The sequence below is a fragment of the Triticum urartu genome, chromosome 6, assembly GCF_003073215.2.
Source record: "Triticum urartu cultivar G1812 chromosome 6, Tu2.1, whole genome shotgun sequence".
NCBI lineage: Eukaryota > Viridiplantae > Streptophyta > Magnoliopsida > Poales > Poaceae > Triticum > Triticum urartu.
The window spans coordinates 75,343,122-75,357,706 of record NC_053027.1 but is presented as its reverse complement, the minus strand read 5'-3'; positions in this window follow the sequence as shown (position 1 = coordinate 75,357,706).

Below are 14,585 nucleotides of genomic sequence, written 5' to 3'. Positions count from 1 at the left end.
AAAAACTCTGATATATTATACGCCCTCACACTTATAATCTTTAAAATATGAACTAATTTGGGCAACAGAATTAAGAGTTTATTGTTATTTCCCTACAAAGATACAAATATTTGGATCAAAATTTCATATTCTGCAAAAAAAACACTGCAGTAAGTATTATTCTGAGAAATGTTTAGTTGACTTGCAATCTAGGACTATAGGTTAATGGCTGCCTTACTAAACCCAACCTAATTTTGGCCTAAAAAGGAATTTAATCCACTAGCCCAGCTTATAAGTTTTGAGCCCACCCTCTGGTTTCTTCCTGGATTCGCCAGTGCACAAGGCCAATATTTTGTAAAGTTTTTAAAGGACTGTTTGCTGAAATTTGCTACTATTGTGTTACGCATCTGCACTTGTTCATTGTTATGAAAACCCTGGAATACCGAAACCCTAAAAAAATACCCAGCTAGCCACCGATGTAGAAAACTTCCTTCAATCTCTGCATCGCCTTCCACCTAACCTCCGATTTAAAAATCCTAACTATCTAATCTCTGACTTTGAAAACCATATCCAACTCCCAAAATGGCAACACAACAAGGAACAAAGAAGTCGAATATTACAAGTTAGGGTTTCTCACTTCAACTAGTCGCCGGTAGTCGCTAGGTGCTTGCTGACGGCCTCCCAATCTCACTCCACGCTCTTCTGCTCCAACCGTTGAGAGCGGCCAAGCGAGTAGGCGGCGGGGTCGCGGCGGGGTGGTTTGTGGGGAGGGTGGGGGTCAGGGGGGCGGGGGTGTGTGGGCGATGGGGGTGATGACACGGACCCTATCCGTGTCAAGCACAGAAAATAATGGCCCATGGGTCCAGTTCGTAAAGAAACAACCAAACAGGCCCACAGGCCGCTTACCAGTCACAAAGTAAAACCCTATGTTACTAATACAAAAAACACAAAGCAAAATCCTTTTGTCTAAAAAACAAAAACAAAGGAAAATCGTAAAAAAGAGGGAAATCCATTTTGGGTGAGTTCAACGTGAAGGTGATGGTGAGAGGCTCAAGGAGTAGTTTTGTGCGTTTACAACACCTTTGTTTTAGAGAAAAAATGCACCTTACAATGTGAAATTATAAAATCATTATTAATAAGTGCTGAAAATTCCTTATTTATAAAAAAATGTTTCTTTCCAGAAAAAACAAACTTCAATATTGGGGGTAGGTAATTGCGCCGCCTTTCTCGCTCCCCCCCCCCTCGCATATTTGGGCCGTTTACCGCATTTCTATGGTTGTAACCTCGAAAGTTCAAGATCTTATGCGTCCACCATGAAAACATAGCAGGGAATGGGATGAGTGCCCCATGTTAAGCTCTTTGGTCCATATATGTGCCATATGCTACCAACGGGAGGCGTGGCCTCGAAGCCGTTCTCTACGGCTATGATGCCCGTCTGTTGTCGTTATAATCAATGCAAATTCATGAGGGGCTAAAAATTTCACCGGACTGGGCGTGGTGCCATCGAGAGAGAATGCGTTCGGCCTGTGAAAGGAGTGCGGGGCCCGTTCCTTCATTTGCCTCAAATCTCGATGCCACGTGATGTTAGACCTAGTAACCAAGGCATGTCTCGTGCATCGCACTCAACTGGACCCACAACATGCACGCACACATGTCCATGTGTGAGTCTAAACGGCGGGGATGCATGGTTCGGGGACTGGCGTAAGTGGTGTGATTCCAGTTTGGATCTAGCTACCAAGAGGTAACGCATGAGTCTAAATGTCTACCAAGAGGGTGCATGTCCACGTATGAGTCTAAACGTCTACGTGATGCTCCACACGTGGGTCTAGACGGCGGGTCTGCATATGCTTTGGATATAGCTACCAAAAGGTAACGCGTCCGGTTTGTGTCTAGGCGGTGCTTCACGGGGCCTGGCGTGGTCTCATCGTATGACCCGTGAAGGGTGTGGTCAAACACCGAGAGCGGCACGCATAAGCCCTAACGCGGGCTATGTGGAAGGCATGTCATATCGCATGCTGGATGTAGCCAATGGAGGGAACAAGTTCGGCATGCAGACGGAGTGTGGGGCCCATTCCTTCATTTTCCTCAAAATTCGTTGCCGCTTCATGTGGGCCCTATTCTAAAAGGCATGTCCAGTGCATTACACACAGCTGGATTCACACCATGCATGCACACTTGCCACGTAGACACCCACCATAAACCTTTAGCCAAGTTGACCCACACCATCCATCCACCCTTGACCCCACCTCGGTTCGTTGGATCTCCGACGAGCCCCTTCCCTTGCTATGCCAAGCATGTTAAAATGACACACGGCTACACGTCTTGCACACCAAGATTGGCGCATCATGCACTAGTGCCAACAAACATGTCCAGCTGAGCATCTTTGCCCATTATCTGGATCGAGGCGGCTAGCGGTGCATGTTGTCGGCCCGGTTGCCTAGCGGTGTATGCTATGGATAGACATGAATCACATCACATCGGATCAAGATTCCCCTCTCTTGTACCGGACGTCGGAGCAGCACACATGCATGGTAGAAGAATCTTCGTGGTTGATGTGGGGCTTGGATGAGACGCCATGGGATAGGGGCATGCTGAATTTCAAGATTTAGGAATTGATAACAAAATGAAAACGACAATTCAATTGTTTGTGCAGGTGTACAACATGTATTAAGGAAAATGTGGAATATGACACGTTCACATGCATTTTGGCAACAAGTGCACTTTTGGAGGGGAAAAACAGGTAGCCCCATGCCTCCCATGATTTTTGTTCCATGTATTTCGCCACAAATATTGGAGGAAAAAATAAAAATGTATTTTCCCCTCAAAAAACGACTTGGGAAGAAAATCTGAAGTAACCATATTTAGCTACTCCGTGGAGGTTGTCCCCCGTGGGGAGATTCGATCTACCTCTCCTTGATTTTAGGGTGAGTTCAACGTGAACGTGATGGTGAGAGGCTGAAGAAGGAGTTCTGTGCGTTTATAACAACCTTTGTTTTAGAACTGTATAATAATAAATGAAAGAGAATATGTGAAAAACAAAAAAGAAAAAGGATATGCGTACATGATGGGCCAGCCCAACCATCTACAGGGACGCGTGGTCCATCACGCGGGTGAGGTTCGCCTGGGACAGCCCCACAAAATTTGGCCTAACGCTGAGACGCACCGGGCGCAACTGACGGGTGGTGGGAGTTTAGTCCCACCTCACCAAGCGAGACGCGCACGCACCTACTTATATACACGGCTGAGACACCAATTGCATGAGCCTCTCTCACTGAAACAGCAAGTTCCCTATCCACTTCTGTGTATGCCCTATGGGGCCTGCTAGCAGGAGAAATCAATGTCCCATGGGCCTGCATCCTGGCCCATATGGTTGTCAGGTTTCTAGTCGTATGCACGCCGTGGGGTTTGATATCTCCTGTTAGTTGATGGGCTTTTTCTTTTCCAAATCACCCATTTTTTTAACATAGTCACATCCATGTAATAAACATGATTATCAAAGAAAATTCAGCAATAATGAAGTTTACACTGTCCCCTTAGGGTAAAGTCAGAGGTATGTACCTGAGTTTCACTGAGCCACTATAAATTATATAAAATTCTAAAAAAATGGAAAACTTTCAAATTCCGTCTATGTTTATGAAAAGATCATGTGTACAAAATTTCAGGTGATTTGGATGTGGTCGAAAAAACCACCTTGTTAGAAAAACTCGCTTAAGTGAGACCAAACGGTCTGTTTGTAATGAAGTGATTTTTTTGACCATCTCCAAAATAACCCCAAATTTGTTGTACATGATGCCATAAATGTAACAAACAGGATATCCAAAAATAAAACTCAAAATTTTTAGGTTTACACTGTCCCCTTATGAAAAATTTCGTGGTAAGGCAAGTGAGGTAGCTCATGACCATAGCCATGGCATCCATTGTTCAAATGGCCTCAAACCGTTCCCCTTTACCCAAGTTGACCCACACCATCCATCCACCCTTGACCCCACCTTGGTTCGTTAGTTCTCCAACCAATCCCTCCCTCCGTAAGCCAAGCATGTCAAAGTGACACACGGCTACCCGTCTTGCACACCGAGATTGGGCATCATGCACTAGTGCCAGCAAACATGTCCAACTGAGCATCTTTGCCCATCGTGGACACTATCGCATGGTCTACATCGAGGTGGCTAGCGGTGCATGTTGTCGGCTTGGTTGGCTAAGGGTGCATGATATGGGTCAACATGAATTGTATTGCATCACATCTAGATTCCCCTGTCCGGTACCGGACGCTAGAGGCCCGGAGCAGCACGTGCATGGTACAAGAATCTGCACGGTCGCTGGCGGAGCTTGGATAAAACAAATTTGACCTAACTGACATGGGGTAGGTGCATGCTGAAATTCAATATTTAGGAATTGTTAACAAAATGAAAACGACAATTCAATTGTTTGTACAGGTGACACGTTCACATGCAATATGGCAACTAGTGCACTTTTGGTGGGGAAAAACAGGTGCACTCGTTCCACCGTGCCTCCCACGATTTTTCTTCCATGTATTTCGCCACAATATTGGAGGAAAAAAAAGAAAGTGATTTTGCCTCAAAAAACGACTTGGGGAGAAATTCTCAACTAACCATATTTAGCTACTAGCTGGAGGTTGCCCCCCGTGGGGAGATTCGATCTACCTCTCCTTCATTTTAGGGTGCGTTCAACGTGAACGTGATGGTGAGAGGCTCAATGTGGAGCTTTGTGAAGTTACAACACATTTGTTTTAGGAAAAAATAAGCACCTTATAATGTGAAATTATAAAATCCTTATTAAAACATGCTAAAAACCCTTATTTTAAAAAACTTGTTTGTCTTGCCAGATAAAACAAACATAAAATTATGGGGATCATTTATTGCGTGGCCTTCCCCCCTCCCCCCCTCCCTCCCATATTCGGGACATTTACCGCATTTCTAGGGTTGTAACATCGAAAGTTCAAGATCTACGGCGGCCACATGAAATCATAGCAAGGATTGGGATGAAAGCCCCATGTTAAGCTCTTTGGTCCATATATGCACCATATGCTACCAAAGGGAGGGGTGGCCTCGACGCCGTTCTCTAGGCTATGATGCTCATCATCTGCCGTTATAATCCATGCAAATTATCGAGGGGTCGAAAATTCACGGGACCTAGCGCAAGTGTAATCATACGACCCCTAGAGGGTGTGCTAAAACATCGAGAGCGGCATGCGTAGGCCCTCACGTAGGCTGTGGGCAACTGGGGCCATATCCCATGCTGGATCAAGCCAAAGAGTGGGAATGCATCCGTCCTGTGAAGGGAGTGCGGGGCCCGTTCCTTCATTTGCCTCAAATCTCGGTGTCGCGTGATGTTAGACCTAGTAACCAAGGCCCGTCCCGTGCATCGCACTCAGCTGGACCCACAACATGCATGCACACATGTCCACATGTGAGTCTACACGGCGGGAATGCATGGTTCGGGGGCTGGCACAAGTGTCGCGGGTCATGTGTCTAGGTGCTACTCCACTTGGGTCTAAACAGCGGGGGTGCATGGTTTGGATCTAGCTACCGAGAGGTAACGCGCCCGGTTTGTGCCTAGGCGGTGCATCACGGGGCTGGCGTGGTCTCATCATATGACCCATGAAGGGTATGGTCAAACACCGAGAGGGGCATGCATAAACCCTCACGCGGGGTAAGTGTAAACGAGGCCATATCGCATGTTGGATATAGCCAATGGGAGGTAACAAGTCCGGCATGTGGACAGTATGTGGGGCTCGACCCTTCACTTTCCTCAAACTTCAGTGCTGCTTCATGTGGGCCCTAACCACAAAGGCCCGTCCCGTGCATCACACTCACCTGGACCCACACCGTGCAAGCACACTTGGCCACGTAGACACACACCGATAAACCTTGACAATAGCTAGGGTTTAATAATTATCCATTCATTTTACCTAATCGGTACAACATAGCTAGCGATGAACAAAAAAGCTAGTAGATGCCATGTGAAATTAAATGTGCCAACTGTCCCTTCTAGTATTTTTTTTCAGTAGTTCTCCCTTCTAGTATTTAGTAGTACTGCGCAAAACAAAAAAAACGTCCCTCCTATTTTGCTGTTTTTAACACACTATTTTGGTGTTCGGTTTATGTTTCCACGTTTGTGGACCGACATTGTGCACTTTTTCTTTTACTTGGTTGGTTGATTGGTTGGTTCGGGCAAATCTCTGGGTGTGCACGATGCCGTATACGTGCATGTTTGTACCTAAATTTCAAAAGTGACGAATTGTGTGCGGCCTTGACCTCTCTCTCCCAATCAAATTGAATTTTCACTCCCCAAATCTCGCTCCCGCCTCCAGCGCTCGATCGCCTCTGCCTATCCACCCACCTCTTTGTCGCCGCCCACTACTCGCCGCCGCTAAAAAGCCCACATTCTTGCCGGCGAGGATGATCCTACCTGCCGGGAGAGGGTGCGTGGCTGGTGCGCTCCGTGCGGCGGATGTGGACCCCATGAAGGAACTGGTCTACAAGGACGTCGTCGCCGCCGATTCACAGCTGCAGCTGGTACAACACAGCACCAACGACGACGAATCAGTTAGTGTCTGCAGATATTAACCCTAGAATTTGCCTTCTTGAGGTTAACCCTAGAAATTTCTCTCTTGTTATTCCTCGCTATTCGTATAGACAATCGTACTGTTCGCCTTTTTTTATTAATCGTACGGTTATCAGTCCTAGGGTTTGCAAATTTAGATGAATGGATCATTTGTATTCCATTTTATGCCTGTCTTTCATATAACCAAAGTTTTAGGAAACCAATACAAAGAAAAAACAATCTATTACCTGCCTTTGATATATTGTACAATTCATTGGCATGAGATTTTTCTTCTTCTAATACCAGATTGCGCATTTGGAAGAATGGGAGAACTACCTACAGCTGAGGGAAGCTTTCAGAAAGAAAATCTTCAAGTGGCTCATGGCTGCAAAGATTGTGTACCGGCGTAACGGTCTCTACAAATGCCCGTTCTGCAGGAAAGAGAACCAGCATTCCAAAACCATAGCAATTGCAGCTTACAGAAAGAGGTGGCATCTTAAGGCAAAACCTGCAGAGTTGGCCAACAAATTGGGGAGGGTGAAGACCTAAAAGCATATAGTCATGTTTGTTTTTTGTGTTCTATCGACACCAAATGTAAAAAAATATGGGCCCACATGAACAAGTATCAATCTTTATCTCCTTCGACGGTCAGTCCCACATTGGCCAACATGAACAAGTATTGATCTCATTGGACTTACATCCTGGAAAAATTCGGTGTCATTCTGAAGCTGCTTCATGGTAGGCCTTTCGGGACGGGAAGGGTCCGGCTCGAAGCATGTTTTTGTCGACATCCTTGAATTGGACCAACAACCTTGTACCAACATGACTAGCATCTTTGCCAAGTTTCGTAGCTTTTTGACATTGTAAGGATTATCTAGGGCTTTCGCGTCGATAAATCATACTAATACTTCCGGGTTTTTTTTTCTGCGCCTGTTTTTTTTCTGCGCTCGAGGGTGGGCTGCCATGCATCGTGTCGTTGGGCTGTGTAAAGAAGCCCACCCGTTGGACCGAGCGATGTCCGCCGCCGTTGCATGCGCCCGAGCGAGCCTACGTTGCATGCGGTTGCATGCATGCGTCCGCTTCAGCCTACGTTGCATGCGTGCACATATGCGAAGGAGCACACGCCGCAGAGCCATCCCCGGTTGACCCAACTGACGGCACATAGGCCAGCACTTAAACTTTGCATTTTGATTCACACTACAGTTTCCCACGCGTGTACACTCCCGATGCCGCGGTGGGTGGAAAATTTGTTCACATTTGACCCCATTACTGCCACGCTGGCTATTTAAGCCACCTATCATGTTCCTCTTCCTCTCACACCCTTCAACCATCTCCCATACTCTCCCACCTGCATTTTGCGCCTGCCCTTCTTCTTCTTCACCACAAACAGCCCCAAGAACCAGCCCGCCACAGCCATGCAATAGACCGGCCAACCTACCGCTTCCCCCCCACCGTGCCGGAGATGCTCTACCCCGCCGGGGTGTACGTCGAGAGCACCCTTCATGTGTGGGCGATGTCAAGGTGGAGGGGCGCAAGGGGGCTCACCAACTTCTTCCTTCGGACCGGCTACGGGCACCTCCCTTGGGGATCTCCAAGGATGTTCCGAGTCGAGGAGGTCATCCACAACGGGGCTGTGGTTGCTATCCTTGCCCACTTCACTAACCCCTTCGACGCGCTCTACCTCCTCGGCCGTGTGTTTTGGTGTGGCTGCGAGTTCATAGCTTTCACCACCCATAACATCTTCACGGACTACGACAACGTCTTCCCCACCGACGAGCGCATGCACACTCTGCCATACCCCATCAACAACACCGCGGAAGAGCAGTGAAGGGCGCCCGGAGGAGGAGCAAGGAGGAGCCTGGTGGAGAAGCGGCGGCCATCTATCTATCTATCTATCTTTTTAGCTAAAAAATCTATCTATCTATATTTGACTTGGTGTTATTTAAGTTGTAAGCGTACTATTAATTCATGTTGTGGGCTTTGGTTGGCCCGAATTATCTATATTTATTATACATAGTTTTACAGTGGTTGGGCTTTTTTGGAACTGTTTTAATCTCTGGCATTTTAGTCATAGGAAAAAATTGTCTCAAAAAAAGTCATAGGAAGAAAACAATCACGCGTCGCCCCTCTCATCCAACGCAGAACCGCCGCCCCTCTCATCCAATGCAGAACCGCCGCCGCCATCGTCCTTCCCCTCACCCATCGCCATTATAACCGTGACATCTTCTCCCTCTCCTTCTCCTCCTTCTCGCGGCCGCAACTTTGCTCGTCTCCTCTTCCACATCCCACCCCCTTCTTCCATCCACGCAAGAACCTCGATGGAGGAGCAGATCGCCAGCGGCGAGAACGCCGACTTCGTGGAGATCGCCGGCGGCGACCAGGTAAAGATGGCCAGGTTGATGGAGATCCGTTCTTGGTTTAACAACATAAGGCAGTTGCACTAGACGGCAAGGGCCACTTTGAGGGAAATGACATCCAGGGAGAAGAAAAATCTTTTCCCCCCGCCCGCACAACCGAGGCATGACATCGAGATCCTCCTGTGGGCGATGGAGCAGGCCAATTCATCCAGCCCGTGGGACAGGCGCAGGTGGTGGGCGTTCAGATCCAGGGTAGAACATCCACTGGATCAAGAACCCACGGTACACGAGGTGTCGCTGCAGATTGTGGAGCCTCCAACCGAGTCGGAGATGACTCCGAAGCGCAAGAGGAGGAGGAGAGTGGTCGCGACATCGCTTCCCCGCCGTTCTCCATGCTTCCCTCGCCGCTCCCTCGTCTGAACGGCGGTGGTACCGTTGTTTAGGGTAAGCTTCCCCACTCCTGATCTTCCTACTGCTCGTGCTTACAGTTGCGGTGGTAGTGATTGAGTACATGCTTTTGGGGGCTGGATTATGATGTATATGAACACTAGGCTAAATTTGTACTGTTGTAGTGGTAGTATTTGATGTTCACCTGCACTTCTACTCCAAAAATTTGTTATGTGTCTTTCTATTATTAAGTGCTTGATACTATATTTGAACCTTTTTTGAGTTGTTGATTTCTTTTTGGTAGAGCTAACAGCTCTTATGGAGATGCTCATGTTGTATGTCTTGTTCTCCAGTATTTTTACTTAGCATTCTGTGCAATTAGATGCCATGACAAGCCATGTAGCATATTTATTTATTGCCTCCAACATGCCATCATTTTACTCTGTGCATCTTAGCAAGTATAAATCTGTCAGCTATAAAACTTTGCGAATTTGCTTGATGGTTCCCACTAAACTATAAATCCCCCTTTTGTTTTCAAAGTAAGCCACTGACATCCGGGTCCCACGGCAGTCACGCACACACAAATGCTCCCAGTCATGTGGCCCCTGGCCCACTGGTCATCCTCGATGGCTAGCCAACCTCAGTCTGCCTCTACCAATAATAGCAGCCCTTTCTGTTATAAAACTATGCAACTTTGCTTGAAGGTTGCCACTAAAAATATAACTTCTATGGCCATGCTTCCTAAAATTTATTTGCATTATGTTGTCAATACTTTCATGCCATGCCTTTTGTTTCTATGACAAGTTTATGTTGCATGGTAAAATCTTGCTCTAAAGCGGTCATGTTAATATAATTGTTTGATGTTAAAAGTAAGTTGCACTTGTGAGCTTGGTTTTGTTTGCTTGTTGTAACCATCATGTCAACACTGTTTGTCATTATAACTGTTTCAACATAACTGTAATTTTCATAAGTCCTAACCTGTAACAGCAACTTTGCCATTCGTGTTTCGCAGGAAAAAAAATGGAGTTCACAAGGCTGGAGACCTGGAGTTGTGAGGCTAGGAGGCTGATGGCGCTGCTGCTGGCTGGTCCTTCTTCTTCCAGCTTTTGTTCCTCCTTTTCTCTCTACTCGTTGGATTCCTGGGCTACATCCCTATGTGCTATTAATGTATTAAGTTGATCCTTTGAATTTATTGTATTAGATTTAATGTGGAAGTACCTTAATCTCTACGAAAGAGATGTTGGTTCTATGACTAATAATTTCTAGGAGCATGCTTAAATTCAATATTTAGGGATTTTTTTTGAATTGTTAGGATTGCTTACCACATGTGTCACGTGGTCAATATGTAGGGATTATTAACATATGAAAACAACAATTCGATCGACTATGTAAATGTGTACAACATAATTTTCAAGATAAACTGAAACATGACACGTGCACATGCAATTTGCCAACAGGTCCAGTTGTAGTAGAAAAAGACAGCATGTGCACGTATCCAACCGTGCCTCCTACGATTTTGTTCCATGCTTTTCTCGCCACATGTCTTTGGAAGTAAAAAATATATAAGGTGATTTTCTCATAATAAACCGTTTTGGAGAGAAATTTGCAACCAACCAAAAATATCTACTGCGTGCAACTTGGCCCCCGTGGGGAGATTGGATCGACTCCTAGATTATAGGGTGAGGCCATCGTGATCGTGAGAGAAGAAATCTTTTTTTCGAGGGAAGGTAGGAATTTTGTGTGGTTACAAAATGGACCTTGTTGTAATTAAGGAAATTATTATTTAATAGAAACCTTGCTATTTTCAAGCCATTATAAAAATAACTAAATTGTTTTGGCAAAAAAAAGTTGATTATAGGTTAGTTCGTTTTGTGGACACGTACGTGTAGTCGTGCATGCTGTGGGCCCAGGTGGCTCTAGGTGCATGCAGTGTATCATGCTGGCTAGGGGTGCACAAGGTAGTAACCTAGTGAATCAGGGTGGAAGTCTTGTGCTAATTCTATTTTGTGGTGTGCAACATATGAGTCTACCCGGGGGGAATTCTTGGGCTTGGGGGCTGGTGTAAGTGGTGTGGGTCTAGTGCGTAAGTGGTGCGCCACGTGAGTCTAGACGGCAGGGGTGCATGGTTTGGATCTAGCTACCTTGAGGTAACGCATCCGGTTTGCACACTGAGTGCGGGCCTGTTCCTCCGTTTTCATCGGTGCTTTCTCTTGGGTCAATGGAGAACAATCCAAACGCGCATGCTAGGTCCCGGCCTTTCTTGGGTCCCGCGTGCCATATTCGGGACAGTTGCCGCATTTCTAGGGTAGTATCATCGGGAATTCATGATCTATACCGCGGCCACATGAAATCATAGCAGGGAATGGGCTAACAATCACATGCTAAGCTCTTTGGTCCATATATATGGGCCATGTGCCACCAAAGAGAAGGGCCGCCTCGGAGCCATTGTCCATTGAGAGGAAACGAGTCTGGCCTATGAACGGTGTGCGGGGTTTGCCCCTTCATCTGCTTCAGAACTCCGTGCCGCAAGATGTGGACCCTAGCAACCAAGGCTCGTCCCGTGCGCCGCACACCAACTGGACCCACACCATGCATGCACGCGTGGCCAAGTAGACACTCACCGGTGAACCTTGACAATGTACAAAGACGCATGTGCACTCATTAGCCATCTAGCACCCAGCCATGCACACCTAGCCAGCTTCACTCAAACCGTGAACCGTTTGCCAGGTTCACCCACACCATCCATCCATTATTGACCCCTCCTCGGTTCGTTGGACCTCCGACACGAGTCCCTTCCCTCGGCATTTCAGGTATGTCAAAGCAACACGCGACTACACATATTGCACACCAAGATACGACGTCATTCACTAGTACCAGCCAAAATGATGGACACTAGCGCATGGTTAGGATCGAGAAGCCTAGCGGCACATGATGTCGGCCCGATTGGTTGGGGGTGCATGACATGGGTCCAGATGAAACACATGGCATCGCATGGATCCACATTCCCCTGCCCAATACCAGACAGCGGGCATATACCAGACGAATCCAAGCGGTCGCTGGCGAAGCTCGGAAACCATGCATTATGTGCATGTTGAATTTCAATATTTAGGAATTATTAACATACGAAAACAATAATTCAAGCGTCTATGTAAAGGTTACAACATAATTTTCAATAAAATATGAAACATGACACGTGCACATGCAACTTGCCAACAAGTGCACTTGTAGTACAAAAAGACAACATGTGCATGTATCCCACCATGCCTTCTACAATTTTTGTTCCATGTTTTTTCGCCACATATCTTTGGAAGGAAAAACAAAAGAATGTGATTTTCCCATAAAAAACCGTGATGGCGAGATGGTTTCAACCAACCAAGATAGATAGTGCGTGGAAGTTGTCCCCCGTGGGGAGATTGGAACGACCACTCCTAGATTATAGGGCGAGGCCACCGTGAACGTGATCGTGAGAGGGTGAAGAAGGATTCGTTTTTTTGAGGGAAAGGAAGTAATTTTGTGGGTTTACAAAAAGGAATGCACCCCTTTTTGAGGGACAACAAATGCACGTTATAATGTGTAATTAATGAAATTATAATTTAACAGAAACCTTGCTATTTTCAAGCAATTTAAAAACAACTTACTTGTTTTGGCAAAAAAATGTTGATAATGCGATAGTCCATTTTTTGGACACTTACGTGTAGTGGTGCATGTTGTGGAAATCAGGGTGGAAGTCTTGTGCTAAGCTATTTTGCGGGGTGCGGCATATGAGTCTCCACGGGGAATGGTTGGCTTGGGGGCCGGCGTAAGTGATGTGGGTCTAGTGTCTAAGTGGTGCACCACGTGGGTCTAGACGGCGGGGGTGCATGGTTTGGATCTAGCTACCTTGAGGTAACATGTCCGGTTTGCGCAATGAATGCGGGCCCGTTCCTCCATTTTCGTCGATGCTCTCTCTTGGGTCAACGGAGAACAATCCAAAAGCGGATGCAAGGTCCCGGCCTTTCTCGGAGCCCGCGCTTGCCATATTCGGGACATTTGCCGCATTTCTAGGGCAGTATCCTCGGAAATTCAGTATCTATACCGCGGCCACATGAAATCACAACAGGGATTGGGGGTGACAGTTCCATGCTAAGCTCTGGTCCATATATGTGCCATGTGCGACCAATGGGCAGGGCCGCCTCAAAGCCATTGTTAAGGACAAAAAGTGTCGGGTCTCGTCTGCCACCGCTATAATCCGTGCAAATTCATGAGGGATCCAAATTTCTTGGGACCTTTCGCGGTGTGGGTGTGCTCGAACATCGAGAATGGCACGCATAAGCCTTCACATAGGTTGTGTGTAAACGAGACCAAAGCGCATCCCGGAGCTAGCCATCGAGAGGGAACAAGTCCTGCTTGTGGACGAAGACCGGGGCCCGCCCCTTCATCTGCTTCAGAACTCTGTGTCGCAAGTTTTGGGCCCTACCCACCAAGGCACATCCCGTGCGCCGAACGCAAACTGGACCCACACCATGCATGCACGCATGGCCACGTAGACAACCACCATTCAACCTTGACAATGTACAGATGACGCGTGCGCACTCATTAGCCATCTAGCCCCCCAGCCATGCAAACCTAGCCACCTAAACTCAAACCATGCACCATTAGCCAGGTTGACCCACACCATACATCCAGCATTGACCCCACCACGGTTCTTTGGACCTTCGACGAGTCCCTTCGGTATGCCAGGCACGCCAAAGAGACACGCGGCTTCACATATTGCACACCGAGATCCGACGTCATTCACTAGTGCTAGCAAACATGTCCGCATGAGCATCTCTGCGCATGGTGGACACTAGCTCGTTGTTTGGATCGAGAAGGCTAGCGGCGCATGTTTTGGCCCGGTTGGCTCGGGGTGCATGATATGGGTCCAGATGAAACACATGGCATCGCGTGGATCAACATTCCCCTCCTCGGTACCGAACATCGGATATATGGCAGACGAATCCGCGCGGTTGCTGACGAAGTTTTGCCACATCCATTTTCCATTCCATTGTTTGTAAAGTTTTATAACATATTTTAGGACAAATATAAAACATGACACGTGCAGATGAAACAAGCCTACCAATTCAGTTGTCCCACTAAATGACTTTGTTCTGTGTAATGAGGGAGCAGTTGCATTACACAATTTTTTGAAGGGAAGTTGCATTACTCCTAAATCATGGCTGTGCACGATCAGGCTATTCATTTTAGTGAGAAGTGAGAAGTTACGTTTTGACGTGGCAAGACGTGTTGGTGTGAACAATGCACGGGGAGGTGTGAACGTGG